This window comes from Telmatherina bonti (genome assembly GCF_933228915.1).
Source record: "Telmatherina bonti genome assembly, chromosome: 8".
NCBI classification, from domain to species: Eukaryota; Metazoa; Chordata; class Actinopteri; order Atheriniformes; family Telmatherinidae; genus Telmatherina; species Telmatherina bonti.
Genome location: NC_136626.1, coordinates 1,214,930 through 1,228,538, shown reverse-complemented (window position 1 = coordinate 1,228,538; position 13,609 = coordinate 1,214,930). Strand labels below are relative to the sequence as shown.

Genomic DNA, 13,609 nt, shown 5'->3' with positions numbered 1-13,609 from the left:
ACTGGAGATGGGGTCGGTACTGGAGACGGGATCGGTACTGGAGACGGGATCGGTTGGTGAGACGGGGTCGGTACTGGATATGGGGTCGGTACTGGAGACGGGGTCGGTCGGGGAGACGGGATCGGTCGGGGAGACGGGGTCGGTCGGGGAGACGGGATCGGTACTGGAGACGGGATCGGTCGGGGAGACGGGATCGGCACTGGAGACGGGGTCGGTCAGGGAGACGGGATCGGTACTGAAGATGGGAACCGTCGGGGTGACGGGATCGGTACTGAAGACGGGGTCGGTCGGGGAGACGGGGTGGGTCGGGGAGACGGGATCGGTCGGGGAGACGGGGTCGGTCGGGGAGACGGGATCGGTCGGGGAGACGGGATCGGTCGGGGAGACGGGATCGGTACTGGAGATGGGGTCGGTACTGGAGACGGGATCGGTCGGGGAGACGGGGTCGGTCGGGGAGACGGGGTCGGTCGGGGAGACGGGATCGGTCGGGGAGACGGGTCGGTACTGGAGATGGGGTCGGTACTGGAGACGGGATCGGTCGGGGAGACGGGGTCGGTCGGGGAGACGGGGTCGGTCGTGGAGACGGGATCGGTTGTGGAGACGGGATCGGTACTGGAGACGGGATCGGTCGGGGAGACTGGGTCGGTCGGGGAGACGGGATCGGTCGGGTAGACGGGGTCGGTACTGGAGACTGGAGACGGGGTCGGTCGGGGAGACGGGATCGGTCGGGGAGACGGGGTCGGTCGGGGAGACGGGGTCGGTACTGGAGACGGCATCGGTACTGGAGACAGGGTCGGTTGGGGAGACGGGGTCGGTACTGGAGACGGGATCGGTACTGGAGACGGGGTCGGTACTGGAGACGGGATCGGTCGGGGAGACGGGATCGGTCGGGGAGACGGGGTCGGTCGGGGAGACGGGATCGGTACTGGAGACGGGATCGGTACTGGAGACGGGGTCGGTACTGGAGATGGGGTCGGTACTGGAGACGGGGTCGGTCGGGGAGACGGGGTCGGTCGGGGAGACGGGGTCGGTCGGGGAGACGGGATCGGTACTGGAGACGGGATCGGTACTGGAGACGGGATCGGTACTGGAGACGGGGTCGGTACTGGAGACGGGGTCGGTACTGGAGACGGGATCGGTACTGGAGACGGGATCGGTACTGGAGACGGGGTCGGTACTGGAGACGGGGTCGGTCGGGGAGACGGGGTCGGTCGGGGAGACGGGGACGGTCGGGGAGACGGGATCGATCGGTGAGACGGGGTCGGTCGGGGAGACGGGGTCGGTCGGGGAGACGGGATCGGTGATGGAGACATGGTCGGTCGGGTAGACGGGGTTGGTACTGGAGACGGGATCGGTACTGGAGACGGAGTCGGTCGGGGAGACGGGATCGGTCGGGGAGACGGGGTCGGTCGGGGAGACGGGGTCGGTACTGGAGACGGAGTCGGTCGGGGAGACGGGATCGGTACTGGAGACGGGATCGGTTGGGGGACGGGGTCGGTCGGGGAGACGGGATCGGTACTGGAGACGGAGTCGGTCGGGGAGACGGGATCGGTCGGGGAGACGGGGTCGGTCGGGGAGACGGAGTCGGTCGGGGAGACGGGGTCGGTACTGGAGACGGGGTCGGTCGGGGAGACGGGATCGGTCGAGGAGACGGGATCGGTACTGGAGACGGGATCGGTCGGGGAGACGGGTCGGTACTGGAGATGGGGTCGGTACTGGAGACGGGATCGGTCGGGGAGACGGGATCGGTCGGGGAGACGGGGTCGGTCGGGGAGACGGGATCGGTACTGGAGACGGGATCGGTCGGGGAGACGGGATCGGCACTGGAGACGGGATCGGTCGGGGAGACGGGATCGGTACTGAAGATGGGATCGGTCGGGGAGACGGGATCGGTACTAAAGACGGAATCGGTCGGGGAGACGGGGTCGGTCGGGGAGACGGGATCGGTCGGGGAGACGGGGTCGGTACTGGAGACGGGGTCGGTCGGGGAGACGGGATCGGTACTGGAGATGGGGTCGGTACTGGAGACGGGATTGGTACTGGAGACGGGATCAGTCGGGGAGACGGGGTCGGTACTGGAGACGGGATCGGTAGGGGAGACGGGTCGGTACTGGAGATGGGGTCGGTACTGGAGTCGGGATCGGTCAGAGAGACGGGGTCGGCCGGTGAGACGGGGTCGGTCGGGGAGACGGAGTCGGTACTGGAGACGGAGTCGGTCGGGGAGACGGGATCGGTCGGGGAGACGGGGTCGGTCGGGGAGACGGGGTCGGTACTGGAGACGGAGTCGGTCGGGGAGACGGGATCGGTCGGGGAGACGGGATCGGTACTGGAGACGGGATCGGTCGGGGGACGGGGTCGGTCGGGGAGACGGGATCGGTACTGGAGACGGAGTCGGTCGGGGAGACGGGATCGGTCGGGGAGACGGGATCGGTCGGGGAGACGGGGTCGGTACTGGAGACGGGGTCGGTCGGGGAGACGGGGTCGGTCGGGGAGACGGGATCGGTACTGGAGACGGGATCGGTCGGGGAGACGGGATCGGCACTGGAGACGGGATCGGTCGGGGAGACGGGATCGGTACTAAAGACGGAATCGGTCGGGGAGACGGGGTCGGTCGGGGAGACGGGATCGGTCGGGGAGACGGGGTCGGTACTGGAGACGGGGTCGGTCGGGGAGACGGGATCGGTACTGGAGATGGGGTCGGTACTGGAGACGGGATTGGTACTGGAGACGGGATCAGTCGGGGAGACGGGGTCGGTACTGGAGACGGGATCGGTAGGGGAGACGGGTCGGTACTGGAGATGGGGTCGGTACTGGAGTCGGGATCGGTCAGGGAGACGGGGTCGGCCGGGGAGACGGGGTCGGTCGGGGAGACGGAGTCGGTACTGGAGACGGAGTCGGTCGGGGAGACGGGATCGGTCGGGGAGACGGGGTCGGTCGGGGAGACGGGGTCGGTACTGGAGACGGAGTCGGTCGGGGAGACGGGATCGGTCGGGGAGACGGGATCGGTACTGGAGACGGGATCGGTCGGGGGACGGGGTCGGTCGGGGAGACGGGATCGGTACTGGAGACGGAGTCGGTCGGGGAGACGGGATCGGTCGGGGAGACGGGGTCGGTCGGGGAGACGGGGTCGGTACTGGAGACGGGGTCGGTCGGGGAGACGGGATCGGTCGGGGAGACGGGATCGGTACTGGAGACGGGATCGGTCGGGGAGACGGGTCGGTACTGGAGATGGGGTCGGTACTGGAGACGGGATCGGTCAGGGAGACGGGATCGGTCGGGGAGACGGGGTCGGTCGGGGAGACGGGATCGGTACTGGAGACGGGATCGGTCGGGGAGACGGGATCGGCACTGGAGACGGGATCGGTCGGGGAGACGGGATCGGTACTAAAGACGGGATCGGTCGGGGAGACGGGGTCGGTCGGGGAGACGGGATCGGTCGGGGAGACGGGGTCGGTACTGGAGACGGGGTCGGTCGGGGAGACGGGATCGGTACTGGAGATGGGGTCGGTACTGGAGACGGGATTGGTACTGGAGACGGGATCAGTCGGGGAGACGGGGTCGGTACTGGAGACGGGGTCGGTTGGGGAGACGGGATCGGTACTGGAGACGGGATCGGTAGGGGAGACGGGTCGGTACTGGAGATGGGGTCGGTACTGGAGTCGGGATCGGTCAGGGAGACGGGGTCGGCCGGGGAGACGGGGTCGGTCGGGGAGACGGGGTCGGTCGAGGAGACGGGATCGGTCGGGGAGACGGGGTCGGTCCTGGAGACGGGGTCGGTCGGGGAGACGGGGTCGGTACTGGAGACGGGATCGGTACTGGAGACGGGGTCGGTACCGGAGACGGGATCGGTCGGGAGACGGGGTGGGTCGGGGAGACGGGATCGGTACTGGAGACGGGATCGGTACTGGAGACGGGATCGGTACTGGAGACGGGGTCGGTACTGGAGACGGGGTCGGTCGGGGAGACGGGATCGGTCGGGGAGACGGGGTCGGTCGGGGAGACGGGGTCGGTCGGGGAGACGGGGACGGTCGGGGAGACGGGATCGGTCGGGGAGACGGGGTCGGTCGGGGAGACGGGGTCGGTCGGGGAGACGGGATCGGTACTGGAGACATGGTCGGTCGGGTAGACGGGGTTGGTACTGGAGACGGGGTCGGTCGGGGAGACGGGATCAGCCGGGGAGACGGGGTCGGTATTGGGGACGGGATCGGTCGGGGAGACGGGATCGGTACTGGAGATGGGGTCGGTACTGGAGACGGGATCGGTGCTTGAGACGGGATCGGTTGGGGAGACGGGGTCGGTACTGGAGACGGGGTCAGTACTGGAGATGGGGTCGGTACTGGAGACGGGATCGGTACTGGAGACGGGATCGGTTGGTGAGACGGGGTCGGTACTGGATATGGGGTCGGTACTGGAGACGGGGTCGGTACTGGATATGGGGTCGGTACTGGAGACGGGGTCGGTCGGGGAGACGGGATCGGTCGGGGAGACGGGGTCGGTCGGGGAGACGGGATCGGTACTGGAGACGGGATCGGTCGGGGAGACGGGATCGGCACTGGAGACGGGATCGGTCAGGGAGACGGGATCGGTACTGAAGATGGGAACCGTCGGGGTGACGGGATCGGTACTGAAGACGGGGTCGGTCGGGGAGACGGGGTGGGTCGGGGAGACGGGATCGGTCGGGGAGACGGGGTCGGTCGGGGAGACGGGATCGGTCGGGGAGACGGGATCGGTCGGGGAGACGGGATCGGTACTGGAGATGGGGTCGGTACTGGAGACGGGATCGGTCGGGGAGACGGGGTCGGTACTGGAGACGGGGTCGGTCGGGGAGACGGGATCGGTACTGGAGACGGGATCGGTCGGGGAGACGGGATCGGTCGGAGAGACGGGGTCGGTACTGGAGACGGGGTCGGTACTGGAGACGGGATCGGTCTGGGAGACGGGGTCGGTCGGGGAGACGGGGACGGTCGGGGAGACGGGATCGGTCGGGGAGATGGGGTCGGTCGGGGAGACGGGGTCGGTCGGGGAGACGGGATCGGTACTGGAGACATGGTCGGTCGGGTAGACGGGGTTGGTACTGGAGACGGGGTCGGTCTGGGAGACGGGATCAGCCGGGGAGACGGGGTCGGTATTGGAGACGGGATCGGTCGGGGAGACGGGATCGGTACTGGAGATGGGGTCGGTACTGGAGACGGGATCGGTACTTGAGACGGGATCGGTTGGGGAGACGGGGTCGGTACTGGAGACGGGGTCAGTACTGGAGATGGGGTCGGTACTGGAGACGGGATCGGTACTGGAGACGGGATCGGTTGGTGAGACGGGGTCGGTCGGGGAGACGGGGTCGGTCGGGGAGACGGGATCGGTACTGGAGACGGGATCGGTCGGGGAGACGGGGTCGGTCGGGGAGACGGGATCGGTACTGGAGACGGGATCGGTCGGGGAGACGGGATCGGTACTGAAGATGGGATCGGTCGGGGAGACGAGATCGGTACTGAAGACGGGATCGGTCGGGGAGACGGGGTCGGTCGGCGAGACGGGATCGGTCGGGGAGACGGGGTCGGTCGGGGAGACGGGATCGGTCGGGGAGACGGGGTCGGTCGGGGAGACGGGATCGGTTGGTGAGACGGGATCGGTCGGGGAGACGGGGTCGGTCGGGGAGACGGGATCGGTCGGGGAGACGGGATCTTTCGGGGAGACGGGGTCGGTCGGGGAGACGGGATCGGTCGGGGAGACGGGGTCGGTCGGGGAGACAGGATCGGTACTGGAGACGGAATTGGTCGGGGAGACGGGGTCGGTCGGGGAGACGGGATCGGTACTGGAGACGGGATCGGTCGGGGAGACGGGATCGGTACTGAAGATGGGATCGGTCGGGGAGACGGGATCGGTACTGAAGACGGGATCGGTCGGGGAGACGGGGTCGGTCGGGGAGACGGGATCGGTACTGGAGATGGGGTCGGTACTGGAGACGGGATTGGTACTGGAGACGGGATCGGTCGGGGAGACGGGGTCGGTACTGGAGACGGGGTCGGTCGGGGAGACGGGATCGGTACTGGAGACGGGATCGGTAGGGGAGACGGGTCGGTACTGGAGATGGGGTCGGTACTGGAGATGGGGTCGGTACTGGAGACGGGATTGGTACTGGAGACGGGATCGGTCGGGGAGACGGGGTCGGTACTGGAGACGGGGTCGGTAGGGGAGACGGGGTCGGTACTGGAGACGGGGTCGGTCGGGGAGACGGGATCGGTACTGGAGACGGGATCGGTAGGGGAGACGGGATCGGTACTGGAGATGGGGTCGGTACTGGAGATGGGGTCGGTACTGGAGACGGGATTGGTACTGGAGACGGGATCGGTCGGGGAGACGGGGTCGGTACTGGAGACGGGGTCGGTCGGGGAGACGGGATCGGTACTGGAGACGGGATCGGTAGGGGAGACGGGGTCGGTCGGGGAGACGGGATCGGTACTGGAGACGGGATCGGTAGGGGAGACGGGTCGGTACTGGAGATGGGGTCGGTCGGGGAGACGGGATCGGTCGGAGAGACGGGGTCGGTCGGGGAGACGGGATCGGTCGGAGAGACGGGGTCGGTCGGGGAGACGGGGTCGGTACTGGAGACGGGGTCGGTCGGGGAGACGGGATCGGTCGGGGAGACGGGGTCGGGACTGGAGACGGGGTCGGTACTGGAGTCGGGTTCGGTCGGGGAGACGGGATCGGTCGGGGAGACGGGGTCGGTCGGGGAGGCGGGATCGGTCGGGGAGACGGGATCGGTACTGGAGACGGAGTCGGTCGGGGAGACGGGATCGGTCGGGGAGACGGGATCGGTCGGGGAGACAGGATCGGTCGGGGAGACGGGATCGGTCGGGGGATGGGGTCGGTCGGGGAGACGGCATCGGTACTGGAGACGGGGTCGGTTAGGGTTAGGGTTAAACAGCAAACAAACAAATAAACAAACAAACAAATAAACAAACAAATAAATAAACAGCAAACAAACAAATAAACAAACAAACAAACAGCAAACAAACAAACAAACAGCAAACAAATAAATAAACAATAAACAAACAAATAAACAATAAACAAACAAATAAACAGCAAACAAACAAATAAACAGCAAACAAACAAGCTGATCAACAGCTTAAAGTAGCTTTACCTTCCAGTGTACAGCCTCTTGAGCTGACCCTATAGGACCTGGAGAAAACTCTGGGGAGGAGGCTCTGGGGAGGAGGGAGACTCTGGGGAGGAGGGAGGCTCTGGGGAGGAGACTCTGGGGAGGAGGGAGGCTCTGGGGAGGAGACTCTGGGGAGGAGGGAGGCTCTGGGGAGGAGGGAGGCTCTGGGGAGGAGGCTCTGGGGAGGAGGGAGGCTCTGGGGAGGAGGCTCTGGGGAGGAGGTTTTGGGGAGGAGGGAGGCTCTGGGGCGGAGGGAGGCTCTAGGGAGGAGGCTCTGGGGAGGAGGGAGGCTCTAGGGAGGAGGCTCTGGGGAGGAGACTCTGGGGAGGAGGGAGGCTCTAGGGAGGAGGCTCTGGGGAGGAGGCTCTAGGGAGGAGACTCTGGGGAGGAGGGAGGCTCTGGGGAGGAGACTCTGGGGAGGAGGGAGGCTCTAGGGAGGAAACTCTGGGGAGGAGGGAGGCTCTAGGGAGGAGACTCTGGGGAGGAGACAAACATTTGAGAAGGAAGGGATGATGAGCAAAAGGTTTTTAATGCTCTTATTAACTTGCAACAGGTGCCGTAGATCATCTGAAAGCATTTCCTTGTCGTTTTGCTCCTGCCTGCTTTAGCGTGTTTCTCTTTGTGCGCTCATTCGGTTTTTCCAAAGGCAGCTGCCGAATCTGATCCATCATTAACTCTGTCGTCTTCGGAGTCACGGAGTTACAGGGCTTTCCCCGGGACTCACTCGCATTCTGGCAGGGAAAAGTGTTTCAAGTTGGACATGGTTTCATTTCAGTACCTTTTGTACTGCATATGTCCTTTGTTTTTTAAGGATAAGAGGGGGTAGTCATGATCCATAGTTATCTTGTTTCTTTGGCAGGTAAACCCCTTCCTCTGCCAAGCCTTGCAGAGCAGCCACTCTTTCTTTTTAAAGCTGAGGAACTTCCCAGTGATGGATTTTGGAGGAGTGTCACCTGGTGGCTGCGACCACGATGAGTGGTGAGCCCTTTCAATCTGCAAATTCAGAGCATCTCCTTCATGCACAAGTCCCTCAAGCATCTTTTCCACAAAAGACTGGCTCTCATATCTTTTCCTCTCGCTTCATGCATCTCTATAAAGTCTTCAACATTTGGGAGCCTCTCCTCTGCCTTCTCATGCAATCATGTGCTTCCAACAGTCTGGTGTTTGCCTTTAAAATTTCTTCTCTGATTGTCTCTAGTTCTTTGTTTTTCTGGTTAAAAAAACCTCTCTACTTAGAATAAATTTTTGTCTGTCATTTGTCCTCTGCTAGCTAGCTTTAGCCTTGAGTGTTTACTTCACTGCTGTTTTTTTTCTCCTCTCGTTTATTTGAAATCTGTTTATTGTTCACTGTCCTGATAGAGGTCAAATCCCCTTTTTTGCAAATTTTAGCCTGATTTTTTTTTGTTGTACTTGGTGGTATTTTCTTAAATCATTTGGGTTCAGTTGGGAGTTTCCTCACTATATGGCCATCTTGACCGTGTTAAACCCAGGATTTGAAGCAAACTACTTTAATAGTTTTAATAGCTAACAGTTCTAACACCAAGAGCTAACATTTCTTATATCAACAACTAACAGCTGTAACATGAAAAGCTAGCAGTGCTGACATCAGCAGCTAATAGCTCTAACAAGAACAGCTAACATCTGTAGCATTAAAAGCTAACAGCTGTAACATCAGAAGCTAACGGCTCTAACATGAGCAGCTAACAGCTCTGACATCAACAGCTAACAGCTCCAACAGACAGCAGCTAACTTCTTTAACATTAGAAGCTAACAGCTGTAACATAAGAAGCTAACAGTGCTGACATCAACAGCTAACAGCTCCAACAGAGAACAGCTAACTTCTTTAACATTAGAAGCTAACAGCTGTAACATAAGAAGCTAACAGTGCTGACATCAACAGCTAACAGCTCCAACAGAGAACAGCTAACTTCTTTAACATTAGAAGCTAACAGATGTAACATAAGAAGCTAACAGTGCTGACATCAGCAGCTAACAGCTCCAACAGAGAACAGCTAACTTCTTTAACATTAGAAGCTAACAGATGTAACATAAGAAGCTAACAGTGCTGACATCAGCAGCTAACAGCTCCAACAGAGAACAGCTAACTTCTTTAACATTAGAAGCTAACAGATGTAACATAAGAAGCTAACAGTGCTGACATCAGCAGCTAACAGCTCTAACATGAGATACTAACAGCTCAGATATCAGCAGCTAACTGAAATGATTGGAGAAAGGACCCAAAAGCAGCACAAGAGATCGGGGCAGGTTAACAGTCTTTATTATCCACTCAAGAATGCTCAGTGCTGGGGTTGAACTCTGGTTCCCAACATGCCAACATGCCAAGCAGAGTAACCTTCCTCTGGGCAGGCATCAAGATCAACAAGAAAACAGAAGATCCACTAACTCACTGTTGGTGGTCCTCCAGGACAGAAACCCGGTAACCACTGGGGAGCAGGATCCAAGGGCAAGACAAGAGGCGGTAGTCGGGGGCGGATCTGGTCGGTAACAGGCTGGCAATTCGGATAGGAGTGCTGGAGGGTCAGGCATGAGAGCAATGACAATCTGGTAGTGATTGAATGGTGAAACCTGCATATATACACAGGCTGAACTGATGGGGATGATAAACAAGTGGCAGGTTAGGGCAGTAAACCTGATTAGGGGTGTAGCAAGCAGCAATGCTGGAGAAATCAGGCCTGATTGTGACACTAACAGCTTTAACATGAGATGCTAACAACTCTGACATAAGCAGCTAACAGCTCTAACATGAACAGCTAACTGCAGAGTTCTCCACCGGCCACTGGGCGTTACTAGAGGCTAGGGAAAAATAAGACATGGTTAAGCTAGCATGGTTAAGTAGCGTTTTCACATTGTTCATGGCAAAACAGAGATGTTAACCTGTCCGGCTTATTTCCTGTAAGTCTGCTGCTGTTTTACAACCGCTGCTAAGCTAATTTAAGTTTCTATGTCACGTATTGGGCATTTCTATGTTGAAATTGCATTAGTTTTTGTTCATACTGTTGTGGGCTCAGAGCCAATTTCTTAGATTCTGTCATCCTGGTCCGAGTCCCTGTCTGCCAGACGTCGCAGGGGCCGGCCCCGGTGCCATTCTCCTGGTGCTGTCAGACCCACGCCCATCAGGCTTGACCACCACATCTTCTCAATGAGTGAGTGGAGTTGTGCCAAACTGAGAGACACCCCTCATGTGTCGATCTCCATCTCGATTGATGACCTGGCTGAGTCAGGAGGTGGCACCCGCAGAAGACACGCAGTCAGACCTATGGTTCCTCTCAGAGTTTCTCGCCCGTGGATTCTTGCGTAATGCACCCTGTAGGTTTGAGCTTGTCGGCCGCCAGCCGTTCTCCTATTGCTGTAGAGGGGGCTGTCTTTGCTGTGCTCTCTACGACCCCCAGCAGCAGGGTGGTCGCCTCCTGCCATTCCATGGTGCATGTTAGCTGTTCAGTCCAGTCCATGTACCTCTCCAATGAGTCGCTCCTCTGCCTTGGCCTCCTACCTGGCAACTTTCCGTCGAATGCCAGCGGCGAGGGTTCTGGCGGGATGTGGCTGGGTCACCCTTAACGAGCCAAAAGAGCTCTTGCCGGTCACTGCCACTCAGTCCACTGTCAGCAGACAAGATCCCAATGGGCCCATCTACGTTCAACACCTGCCCCCCATCAGGAGCTGCCATGCATAGAAGGGCCACTTATTGAGATTCATGTGGACCCAGCAGCCACAACCGAGGCGTGCCAGGATGAGGCCCTTGGAGTGATTGAATGTGTGCCTTATGGTGAGCCAGTGACATGGTGCCATCATATGGTAGTCACTCAGAACGGTTCTGCGGGTTCCTCCCGCAGAACCGTGGACCCATCCCCTCTCAACAAGTACTGTCGACGTGAGACCTTCACCACTAAACACCCCTTCCACCTTGCACGTCCCATCCCAAAAGGCACCTGGAAGACTGTCACGGATGCCTGGAACGGATATCATAGTGTACCCCTGCGTGAGTCGGATCGTCACCTGACCACTCTTATAACACCCTTCGGCCGCTGGCACTATACCAGGGCGCCACAGGGTTTCCTGTCTCCTGGGATGGCTACAACCGCCGTTTTGACGCTATCCTCTCAGATTACGAGCGCAAGGAGCGTTGTGTTGATGACACCATCCACTATGACACAGACTTAAAACAGCACTGGTGGAGGACCATCGACTTTCTCACGCAGGTCGGCCGGGCAGCCATCGTGCTGAACCCTGACAAGTTTCAGTTTGCAGAGAGGACTGTTGACTTTGCTAGCTTTAGGGTCTCGGACTCTACGATCGAACCACTTCCGAAGTACTTGGATGCCATCTGTGACTTCCCCACCCCGGTCTCCACCACAAATATCAGGAGCTGGTTCGGCCTTGTCAACCAGGTGGCTAACTATGCCCAGCTGCGTGACTCCATGGCACCATTTAAAACTTTCCTCAGCCCGAGGTGCAAGTTTTCATGGTCCTGCAGGCTGGAGGATGCCTTCCAAGTGTCTAAACAGGCTGTGGTCGAGGTAGTCCGGGTTGGTGAGGAGATCTATGACATGCAGAGGAGGACTTGCCTTCGCCCTGACTGGTCCCGGCGTGGCATTGGTTACTTTCTCCTACAACACTGTGGCTGCAGTTCTGGGGTGCCGGATTGTTGCCTGGGCGGATGGCGGACAACCCTTGCTGGGTCACGCTCCCTATCTTTGGCGGAACAGCGTTACGCTGCCATCGAGGGGGAGGCTCTGGCTGTGGCCTGGGGCCTTGAGCAGACAAAATATTTTACGCAAGGGTGCGACAACCTTGTTGTCGTCATGGACCACAAACCTTTGGTGAAGATCTTCAGTGATCGTACGATGGATGAGATCACAAACTCTCGCCCATTTAGGCTCAAACAGCATACTCTTCCTTGGCGCTTTGATGTCGTACACCTACCTGGCAAGAACAATCATGCCGCCGACGACACCTCGAGACACCCTTCCCCTGCTGACTTTATTGCCAGCCTCTTGTTGGGGTCACATAGCGATCCCGACAGTGTGGAGTTTGCACTCACGGCATCCATCCGCAAAGATGGACAGGAATCTGGTGTCATCTCATGGCCACTCCTTGCTCAAGAGACGGCAGCAGATGCTTCCTTTGCCCATCTTCTGTACTTCATCGAGCATGAGGGTAAGATTGATGCTAATGACCTTGCCCTGGCCGACCTATCGCTGGTCTGGGAGTCTGAGGTGGCTGTGAAGACGGCCAAACGCCTCTTAGTATCCAACACCAGCCCAACTGGCAGTCTCAATCATGACCGTTTCCTACATACCATGCTGCAGCTGCGTAACACGCCCGATCCTGATTGTCATCTCTCACCTGTGCAGATTATCTTTGGCCATCCCTTGCGTGCATCCCTATCCTTCGTAGGTAGGCTTGAGAAATTCTCCAACCCACATTTTCGCCCACTCTGGCATGAGGCAAGGGCCGCGAAGGAGGAGGCCCTCCGGACTCGTATGTCCTATGCTACTGAGTCTCTGGGGCAGCGCTCACGGCCTCTCCGCCCACTAGCACTGGGGGAGACAGTGTTCCTCCAGAACCTGCAGGGACCCAGCCCACGCAAATGGGATAGGTCTGGGGTGGTGGTGGAGTCGCTGGGCTATGATCAGTATCAGATATGGGTAGACGGGTTGGGTCGCCTGTACCTCGGCTACCCACCATGCCAGACAGCTGCAGGATGCACCATCACCACTGCCTGCTTCGGTGGCCAGGGAACCTCGACCTGCCCCTCGGGACCCAGAGGCCCCCCCCGGTCCCAGATGGGCTCTGCGACACTGTTCCTGGCACGTCCTCATCAGTACCCCGTTAGGCAGTGCCCACCGGGGATGGCCTCTCTTTTGATCCCACCCCAACAGATGTCCCACCGGACCTGGTGTCGCAGTCACCGCCTTTGCTGCCCCAACCTGTGCTTCCTGCCTGTGAGGAGGCCCCCCAGATGCTATGAACCCGAGTCAGGCCGCTGGGTGCTGGCCTGAGTCTGTCAACCTATTATGGTTATAGCTATTCGGACTGGGGGGATGCAGACTTCTCCACCGGCCACTGGGCGTCACTAGAGGCTAGGGAAACACAAGATATGGTTAAGCTAGCAGATAAAGTTGTGTTTTCACATTGTTCTTTGCAAAACAGAGATGTTTACCTGTCCGGCTTATTTCCTGTAAGTCTGCTTATGTTTTACAACCGCTGCTAAGCTAATTTAAGTTTCTATGCCATGTATTAGGCATTTCTATGTTGAAATTGCATTAGTTTATGTTCATATTGTTGTACTGTTGCAGGGCTTCCTCATCGTTGTCGTTAAAGTGATCTGACATCGAGGAGTGTGTTTCTTCAGTAACGGCTCTGACTTCAGCAACTAACAGCTGTAGCCTGAACAGCTAAAAGCTGTAACATGACACGCTAACAACTGTA

The 13,609-nt window shown here is 59.4% G+C and overlaps 1 protein-coding gene across 1 annotated transcript in view; it reads left to right on the top strand.

Annotated features, from left to right (window-relative positions):
* palm1a (paralemmin 1a) overlaps positions 1-13,609 on the top strand; it is a gene marked incomplete at its 3' end in the record, with an annotated part of 261,922 nt that overhangs the window by 234,844 nt on the left and 13,469 nt on the right. The gene's annotated exons all lie outside the window — the stretch shown is intronic.